Source organism: Ambystoma mexicanum, chromosome 2p (assembly GCF_040938575.1).
Source record: "Ambystoma mexicanum isolate Mex_15411 chromosome 2p, UKY_AmexF1_1, whole genome shotgun sequence".
Lineage (NCBI taxonomy): Eukaryota > Metazoa > Chordata > Amphibia > Caudata > Ambystomatidae > Ambystoma > Ambystoma mexicanum.
In genome coordinates this window covers 931,772,730-931,782,931 of record NC_090923.1, presented here as the reverse complement: position 1 = coordinate 931,782,931, position 10,202 = coordinate 931,772,730, and the positions used below count along the sequence as shown (strand labels likewise).

General features: G+C 47.6%; 1 long non-coding RNA gene across 1 annotated transcript in view; it reads right to left on the bottom strand.

The window, feature by feature from the left end:
• Nucleotides 1–332: 332 nt before the first annotated feature.
• The window catches only part of LOC138565968 (uncharacterized), a 217,207-nt gene continuing 207,337 nt past the window's right edge, over nucleotides 333–10,202 (bottom strand). Inside the window, exon 4 of the long non-coding RNA XR_011301745.1 lies at nucleotides 333–433. This is a non-coding gene — a long non-coding RNA (uncharacterized lncRNA). The remainder of the gene's footprint in view (nucleotides 434–10,202) is intronic.

Sequence of the window (10,202 nt, the reverse complement as noted above, 5' to 3'; positions counted from 1 at the left end):
TGCAGAAATACCACTGATGGTAATTCTGCTGATTTTGCTGAATGTTCGGCAGTAAATTGGAGGATCCTCCACTTCATGGCCTAACTCGGAATTTGGCAGAGTGGTAAAGCTGGTGGTAATTCTGTTACAAGGTATGTGTGTTTGGGGAAACCAGGTATAAAAGCACTGTGCATTGTGTGAAAAATTATGTGTCAGGTCTGTTGTCAGCTGCAGACCATGGAAGTCTAGGCTACCCCTGCCAAGTATAACAAAACAGATATTGGAATCATTCCATGGGCATGCGCTGGTATTTGCAAAATAAAGGTCATTACATAACGATACTGAAGCGCATGTATAAGTAGTAAATATCAGTGTTTATTCCACAGTCATATAATGCAACTATGCTGACACGTGTTTTGACCAAACTGGTCTTTTTCAAGGTGAAATAGTTGATCTGTAATCAAAACATTACATCAACATTGACAATTAAACATGTGAGTATCAATTGAAACAAAAAGAAACAAAAAGAAAAAAATATATAAACTTACCACATTGCGTATCCAAAATAGATGTGTGGCCATGTTGCATTCCAAAAATCCATGAGGTAGTAAAAGAAAACAAGGGAGAAAGGGTAGGGGGAGAGACAGACCAATGAAAATGTATGAGAATCATTGAATATTCATGGGTGATAGTAACAAATGCCAAATCAAAATAATACTCTGTCATCTGCCATGTTAACTGTGATATACACTTGATGTTACTCATATCCTACTGTGTGCTGTGTAAAGAAACATTGGTATGCATTAAGCTTCTCTGTCTTGCGAGAAATAGAGCATATTGACACAATCTTGAACTTTAAAGCATAAGCAAAAAAGCAAGACAAAAGCTTAACATTTTCTGTTTGATACATTAAGTAGATCTACCTCATTCACTTTTAATTGTTTGGTTTAAAAAGAATTACAACTACAAAAGGAACTAACTGCGAAATAGCCAAACTGAGCGTGGTAGGGCATAGTGTACCAAAATATATATTGTCACAGTGGATGGCGAATCCCCACGTTTGGATGCATCGCATAGGTTGCCTCTGCCGGATAAAGTGGGATTGTTCTCAAGATCCTCCAAGCTACTCCAGCTAGTGCCCAAGGAAACTAAGGAGGACGTCTTGTACCAGAGGTGCAAGGCCAAGAGGAACACAGTCATGGTGGTGCCCCTTCTGGACGATATTTGGGAGGAGGGCCGGGATCCTCATGAAGAACCCTTGCATGGCTCCAGCCAAATGGTATAGGGTCGAAAAGAAGTATCAGGGGCCGACTCCCTACCAAAGTGCCTGAAGTCACAGCCATCGCCGGATTCGGTGGTATGAGAGGCCGCAAGGAAACTGTCAGTCAACCCGTCTTCATCGTGTTCGGTCCCTCCGGACAGTGATGGGAAAAGAAAGGACACCATGGGAAGGAAGGGGATTGACACTGCGGCATCCACTATCAAGATGTCCAATGCACTGGCGATCCTAGCCGGGTATGACAATGAGCTGTGGTACAAGCTTGTGGTGGTTTTGGAGTTCCTCCTGAACAATAAGAAGATGAAGGTAATCGCTCTCTACCAGGAAGGGGAGGTAGCATCTAATCATGCCATTATAGTGGCGTTGGACATCGCTGACACAGGGTTCCGGCAAATGGGGAACAGTGTTTGCCTTCATCGCCCAGGCTGGATGAAGGCCACGAATTTTCACCAGGATTTCCAAGCAAATGTACTGGACATGCCCTTCGACAGAGATAACCTATTTGGGAAGGTTGTCGACGAGTCCCTCCCGACCATCAAGGCAGATACAGAGACGGCCTTTTCCTTGGGCACCCTGCAGCAGCACCGCTCTTCTTTTCGGTCCTCCAGAGGAAAGTCGAGCAGGTCTTCCAAAGGTTTCTCCTCAAACGTACCCTCAGCCTTCCAGATCCATGACTCAGGAAGTGTACAGAGGCCGCTCCCAGGCTGACGGAAGCGGAGGACAGCATCTCTGTCTCCCGCAGGGAAGGACACTGGTGCCGAAACAAGCCTGAAACGACCAGGACATCGGGCCCTCACCCGTGCACTACAGTGGGAGGCCAGCTGACGAGGTTTGTCAGGGAGTGGAGAAGGATCACCACCAACAAATGGGTGCTGGACGCTCTCGCCCAAGGACATACTCTAGAGTTTCAGCACAGGTGTCCGCGGATGCCCCCGGTGGCCCGTCAGGAGCAGCAGATCCCTCAGCTCCTGGAAGAGGTACAGTCATGCTGCGAAAAGGAGCAATATCACTAGTTCCCACCGGCTCCGGGGCTCCGGAGTCTATTCTAGATACTTTCTGATCCGAAAGAAGACAGGGGGCTGGAGGCCCATTCTAGACCTATGAAGTCTTAACAAACACCTCAAGTCCCAAAAATGTAAGATGGTCACGTTGCAACACATGCTCGGCCAACTTGAGAAAGGAGACTTATTGATGTTGCTGGACCTGGTGGCCGCCTACTCCTACGTCCACAAGAAGCATTGAAGGTTTCTGTGCTTCGTAGTGCAGGGAGAGCACTACCAGTTCAAGGCCCTACCCTTTGGCTTAAAATCAGCCCCCAGAGTGTTCACAATGTGCCTGGTACCAGTGGCGGCCTATCTATGCCTACATGTCATACACGTATACTCATACCTGGACGACTGACTGATTCTCACCCGCTCGCAGGAGCTGGCCCACGGACACACAGAAATGACCGTCTGGCTACTAACGAATCTGGGATTCTCTGTCAACTATCCAAATTCCCGCTTGATGCCGTTGCAGAACACGCTGTTCCTAGGTGCCAGACTCAATACAGTGTCTTATGAAACAAAAGGGTGATCCATGCTAAATGGGAACTGAAGGGAGCAATCAGATATGAACAAACAAAAAGGTGTTCCCGTTGGATGCAGTTAAAGTGTGACTCAAAACTCATTCAGCATGAAAGCATGCAACAAAGACTTAATCATCTAATTGCTAATGTCCCTGATATATGTGTAAGTTGATAGTACAGGGAACGGTGCAAGAAATGGACCATGAAATGGAAAAAAGTTATTTGTTTTTATTATTCAGAAAATCAAAAGTGAATACATGACACAATTCTAAGAATACAAAACTAGAGAATATGCATGACAACATCACAGTTACAAAAAATAGACAAACTCAATTGTAACACAAGCATAAATATACATAATTGCAATGAAACAAATACTTAATGATTTCTAGGACCGAAACCAACTTATAAAATGAAAAAAACAAGGCAAAAACAAGGGAAGGTTGTCAGTAAACAAGTATTGAATGATGCAATTAGTCTTGCACTGAACCTGACTTGCCCTAGCTAAGGTGAGTGCAAAGCACAAGGATAGTGTTACTACATAAATTTAAAGACACTTTAGTACTTCAAATGACCAACATCCCACCAATATTGTACTTATTGGCGCTGGAATGCGGGTGTGCTTGGAAATGTCTATTTTTTGGGACTAGAATGGACACATAATCAGAATAAAGTTGATTCCTAATATCATGTACAGTAACAGAGAAGGTTTTTTTTTTCCCAAATCACCTAGTGACAAGGAGCATCTCAAAAAGTGTGAAAGCACCCCGATGCCACCATCATAGTGCCTAGAGTCTGCCGATATCCCGTCTGAATCGCACATAAGAGTAAAAAGACAACAGCACACATCAGTCATCAGAATAAAAATGAACATAGAAATGAAAATAAAAATAATGAAGATCAAAATCAGGGTGTGAAGGAAAAGTGTCCCTAGTCCAGGGTGCACCCTATGTGGCTACTATGCCGAGGGCCCAGTGTGTTGGGCAAGCAGGCATCATGACTGATCTTACCTATGTGAAAACACGTAGTATCCTTAAAAGCAGTTCCCACGCCTGCCAATTGCGAAAGGAATGGGACGATACTCCTCAGAGGGAAATGGAGATGACTTTCTATCTGGTTTAATACAGAAAGCCTGGTGGCTAATGAGCTGTATAAAAAGTAAAGAAAAGAACCATAAAAACCCAATTAAGACATATGGGCGGCTACCATTCATGTACGTAGACTGCCACTAGTTTTACCTCTAGCTCCACAGAGCCATGAGTGTAGGACATGGGGGTGAGGGGGCAGGAGGGACAAATCCCCCCCACAATTTTCAGTGTGGGGGATACAATGGCATTTATCCCCGAGTCTATTTATTTATTTATTTATTTTTACATTTGTAAAGCGCCACACAGCCCAGAGGCATCGGGGCGCTGTTGCAAGAAAATGACTTAGTTGCAGTGCAGGGAGGGGTAGATCGAGGATGTTACAGCGAGATCGTATCTACCCCTAGCCTGGGAAAAAGGAAGTTTTACCTTTACAGAGGTTATACAGTTGACCAGGCCCAAATGGGGTTTATACAAACAGCATAGTTTTTATTGCTTTCCTGAAGCCCAGGTGGGATTCGATGCCTCTGATCTCGGCGGGTAATAGGTTCCAGTTGGTGGCGGCGAGGAATGGGAAGCTAGCGCCACCTGCTCTGGTTCTGATGCTTTTTGGAATTGCTAGGTGGTTAGTGTGGTTAGTGTGGCTAGATCTGGTTGGTCTGTTAGAGGGGGGACCAGAGAATCTCTGAGCAAGGTAGCGCGGTGCTGTGTTGTGTCGACATTTGTGGGTGAGTGCCAGTGATTTGAAAAGGATCCGTTCCTTGACCGGAAGCCAGTGGACGGATTTTCTGGTGGCTGAGATGTGATCTCTTTTTGAGATTCCCGTGGCTGCTCTGAGGGCATTGTTCTGCACCGTTTGAAGTTTTTTAATGTTTTTGGCTGAAGGAGTGCATTGCAGTAGTCTAGGCGGGAGCCCATGATAGCTCTTGCGATGGTGAGGGAGTTTTCCTGTGAAAGGAAGGGCCTTGCAGCAGTGATAGGTTTTGAGTGGAAGGCTGCTGCTTAAGAGATTGAGTTGACCTGTCGTCCATGGTGAGGTAGACTCCAAGGGTTTTGACTGCTTTGGAGACCGAGATGCAGCAATTGTCGATGATGAAGGAGTCATATTGGGGCCCCATTTTATTGATTGTGGCTGGTGATCTGATGATGAGTAGCTCTGTTTATTCGCTGATGAGGCAGAGCCAGTTTTCAGCCATCCAGGTTTGGATGGTGGAGTAAATGGAGATGAGGGTTTTTTGGTCGGCTTCGTAGTCTCCGGTGAGAGGGATGAGGACTTGAGTGTCGTCCGCATAGTTGGTGTAGGTGATGCCCATTGAATCGAGGTATTTGAATAATGACCTTGTGAAAAGGTTGTACAGTGTGGGAGATATGCAAGACCCCTGCGGGACACCGCATTCAATTAAATGTGGCTGGGCGCAGGCTGTGTCCGAGAAGACTTTCATTTCTCTTCCCCTAAGGAAGGATGCTATCCAGGCGGTGGCTTCTGCTGAGAAGTTGCCCGCTGTAGAGAGGTGGTGGCAGAGGTTGTCATGATTGACCAGGTCAAATGCCGCCGAGAGGTCGAGTAGAAGTAGGAGAGCTGGTTTGCCTATGTCTCTTAGGTCATCGATTTGGTTCTTAAGGTCCAGTAGTGCTGTTTCTGTGCCATGGTTTGGGCGGAAGCCAGATTGCCGGAGACCAAGTAGGTGATGAGCTTCTAGGTAGTTCTGAACTTGGATGTATGCAGCTTTATCCAGGATCTTGAGAAGGAAGGGAACTGTTGTGATGGGCCTATAGTTTCCTGGTACCTTGGGGTCTAGTGAAGGTTTTTTCAATAATGGGCGGACCCAGGCTTCTTTGAGGCAGAATGGCACTTGGTTGGATTTGAACGAGGCGTTGATGAAGGCTGTGAAGAATGGTACCAGTGAGGGGGCGCTGTCCTTAATGAGCTGGGCTGGACATGAGTCGCCTTTGCAATTGGAGGGTTTGATGGAGTTGAGTATGGTTAGGACTTCCTCTTCTGTCATCTTCTGGAACGAGAAGGCTGGTATTCCGGCTGGGGCGGTGTTCTGGTGTAGGTTGGATAGTTGTTGCGATAGGGCTTTTTGGTGACTGATGATTTTTTCTTGCAGAGTATTCAGTTTGTTGAGCATGGCTTCTTGGATGTCATTACACCATTCTTTGTCTTTATTCATAGGGTTTGAGGGGGGGGTTGTGGACTCCAATTCTCTGAAGATTGCGAAGATTTCCCTGTATCCTGATTTAGCGTTGGCGATCCTGGTATTGAAGGAGTTGGCTTTGGCAGCAATGATGGCTGATTTGTATAGTTTGGCGATGTCTTTAAACGCTTGTCTGGTGGTGTCGTTGGGGTTAGATTTCCAGGCTGTGAGAGCCAATTGTTTTTGGGAGCGTATTTTCAGGAGATCCTGAGTGAGCCAAGAGTTGTTTTTTTTGTGGGTTTAGCTTTCCTGTGTGCCAAGGGAGCAATGGTGTTGATGGCCTTGGTAATAATGGCGTTGTAGGATGCTGCAAGAGTGTCAGGGTTGTTGGAGAAAGGGTGTTTGAGTTCGGGAAACAAGAGGTGGGGAAGTAGTCTTTGCTTGGTTAGTTGCTTGGCGCTCCTGGTGAGGGCGAGCAACAGAGCTTTGTGAGCAGTGGGTGGAGTTCTGGAGTAGTTGATATTGAAGTGGATAATGGAGTGGTCCGACCAGGGAGTGGGAGAGATGATGGGCGTCGATACCTGTCAGTTGTGTTGGCCGATCCAATCCAGGATGCAGCCTTTGTTGTGTGTTGGTTTTAGCACATCTTGTTTGAATCCCAGTGTTGCGAGGGCGTTGTTGAACAAAGCAGCATTCCTGTCTGAAGGGTCATTGAGGCCGAGATTCATGTCACCCAGGAGGATGGACATGGTGGTTTTCTTGAGGTTATTGCTGATGGTGTGTAGGAGCGCTTCCTAGAATTCTCCCGCTGGTCCTGGTGGGCGGTATGTGAGGTGGGTGGTTATGGTGCAGCTTGGTGAGGGGTTGATTTTGACGAGCATGTAGTCACAACTGTGAGAGTGGTCTCCTTGGATCCTTCTGATGGGGATGGACTGTTTAGCTATCAATGCAACCGCCCCCTTTTTGTGTATTGCGGTCTTGCCTGAAAATTGTGTAACCATCGGGCAGGGCAATGGCTAGAGCTGGGCCTGCTGTTTCATGGAGCCATGTTTCGCAAATAAATAGTAGATCAAGGTTGGAGTTGCAGAGGAGGTCGTGGATATCTAAGGCGTGTGCCGGGAGGGAGCGCGCATTGATGAGGGCACATTTGAGTGTTGATGGTTTGCTGGGGGTCAATTCGCTGGCAGTGGTGGGAGCACACCTATCAAGTGGTTCAACAATAGCACCAGTGGCAGCAGCAGAGGCAATGCTGGGCGCACCTGAATCAAGTGGGTCACACATAGCAGATGGTACAGCAATAGCATCAGTGGCAGCAGCAGAGGCAGTGCTGGGCGCACCTAAATCAAGTGGGTCACACATAGCAAATGGTATAACAATAGCATCAGTGGCAGCAGCAGAGGCAGTGCTGGGCGCATCTAAATCAAGTGAGTCACACATAGCAAATGGTATAACAATAGCATCAGTGGCAGTGCTGGGCGCACCTAAATAAAGTGGGTCACACATAGCAGATGGTGTAACTGTAGCAGCAGTGCTTCAGACTCTGAAATTTGCACGCAGCAGCAGCAGCAGGTACTATTAAGATTCTTATCTTGTTACAACTCTGCTGCTCACAGGCAGCTTGCTCGTGCTTTCCCCCTCCCCCTGGCCCCCACACCTGCACATTTGTGTCACGTGTGTGCCCAGCCAGGCCGGGGAACGACAACATACTGCAGTCTGCACGTGCAGTGCCCCGCAACTAGAGTGTGCGCAGTGCACTGCTGTGCATGATGCTCCGACCTCAGTTTCCAGAAGAAGCCAGGCACTAACGACGTGTGCTCCTGAGAGGTGAGAGGAGAGAGACAGAGTGTGACTCCTTCTCTGCTGCGACGCCGACTCGACCACTGACGACCAGTCCTGAGGCAGCTTGAGACTCGACATTGTGACCCACTTAGCCTAGTAAGGTAAGTGTAAGTGGCCCCTGACTGAGTCTGCAGGCCAGCCTGCGGGCGGGGTCCTGGGCCAGCATGGGTTGGGGATGAGTTCTACAAATAATGAGGTGTGCAGTGCGTGCGTGTGTGTGGGAAAGACTGAGGAACCGGAGCGTGTAGTGCGTGGGTTAAGCACGGGGTGTCCTGGATGGGTGTGTCGGGAACCTTCAAGGGAGGTGTAAAAATAAAAGGGGCACCATCGGCTCTAGAAAAAATAGGGAGCATTTCAGACAGCAGGCAGGGGCAGGAACAGAGAGCATGTACAGGTTGAGCTGGCTACAGAACTAGCCATGCCCCATAGAGCATTTCCGATGCACAGATCCGTCGGGAAGGAGTCAAGTCTCCCCAGAGCCAATTTCACATCTGGTGCAAAAAACACACTCCGCAGACTTCAAAGACATTTCACTCCATGCGCTAGGCTTACCTACTCCAAAGGGAAGATGTGGGCACATTACAGGTGGTTAATTGCCCTGCCCAGTTGGAATCCAGAGCTACTTGATACTAAAGACGCGGCTCCCGTTGCCGCCACAGAGAGAACAGCTGCTTGAGCAGTGCTGCCGCCGTAATGGGGTAGGAGGCTCATGTCGGGAGGCAGGTGATATGCGTTTTTAAGCAGATGTCGTCTATAAGAGAAGTGGGAAGGCCCACGGGAGCTGCATTGCTTCTAGGGGCATCGCTGGGGACAAGATGCTCCGGCATCTGTCCTTTCTGTGACTCTAGACCATGATGCTATGGCCTGAATGCTGGCACTGTGCCAGCTGGGAAACCGAGTAGATTCACTGAGACCACCATACTTTACAGGCAGGCTGCAGGAGCAGGAGCAGTTTTCTGCATAGCCCAATGCCAGGCTCTGTCTTGGAACACCCTCGATGGCTGATGTGTGGTAACACTGGGGCTTCACACCACAGGAATATCTGTTTTTCAGTCCTGGCTTTTCCCTTCACAGACCATTGTGTCCTGGTACCTTGAATACAACTGTTGTACATATGTTGTCCTGGAGACATAGAACCTTATGAGCACCCTAGCCTGAAGAAAGCATGTGTTGATAGAGGGTGCAGAAACGGGTCCCTGATGCACCTCTCTGGGTTACTCATTGCCACCTCCACTATCTGGCTAAAATAAGCTCCGGCTGACCGTGTGGCTGTGAATGGTGAGTTTCATGCCAACATGAAGAAAAATAAATCAGCATTTAAGCAGCTGCGTCAGCGTCAATCATCTAATGAAACAGCAGAGGAACAATGATCTGGTTCACTCATGGTGAATAGAATATTAGGCTACACTTACACAAGGTCAAGCATGCATCCGTCCCATTCCCCACAATTCCATTGGTAGTAAAGCAGAGGGTAGCCAATAGCCATTTAATATGGGCTGTGAGGGATTAGCACAGCAGAAGCCAAGTGCTGGACAAATGTAAATTCTATGATTGATTAATTTGTTCTCTACACTTGGGAAGTCAAACTAGTCGCTTCAATCATCTTTCTCTTTAAAAACGCACAGTGAAATTCCGAGGGTCTTTTCATTGTTGCATAGCGATGGTGTTAAGTCCTGCATCTAAGTGCCACAATCTTTCTTTTATAACCTGGAGGGGTTGGGGGTCGGGGGGGGGGGGGGGTGGAGAGGGGGAGACGGTAGCGTGCTAAACGCATACTAAAATGTAGAGAGAAGAACCATTTTTATAATACCAATCTCCCCCCACAGTGTTAGCTTCATCTTCAACACCCAGGTACAGCAGCCATCTTCTCTTTCGCCAAACTAATCACACACAGCCAGTAAAACATTGCTCTATGACATGAGGGTATAATTGGGAGGACAAAGTCTGAAGAGTTAACCTTGAAGTCCAAGGGTTTCCTAAACCTTGAGAAGAGTGAACAGTTAATTGCATATAGACACAGGGCCAGACAAAAGGGGAACCAAGTCCCCGCACACGGGCGGACGCTTCTAAAATAAGTACGCTGTTTACCGCGTCAGATGAAACACTTGATGCACGTCTCAGAATAAAATGTCTAAATGGTGCAGCTGTACTACATGTGTACTATAACAACGGAATATCCACAGGATTGATGCCGAACTGACTGCCTGCCAAGCTGTTGGGCTATAGTTTGGCCGGTTTTCGTGGCTACCTGGGCTAGAAATGGGTGTTCATTTCGGTAAAACCTGGCTTTAAACCCGCAGATGGGAGTGGCTGCA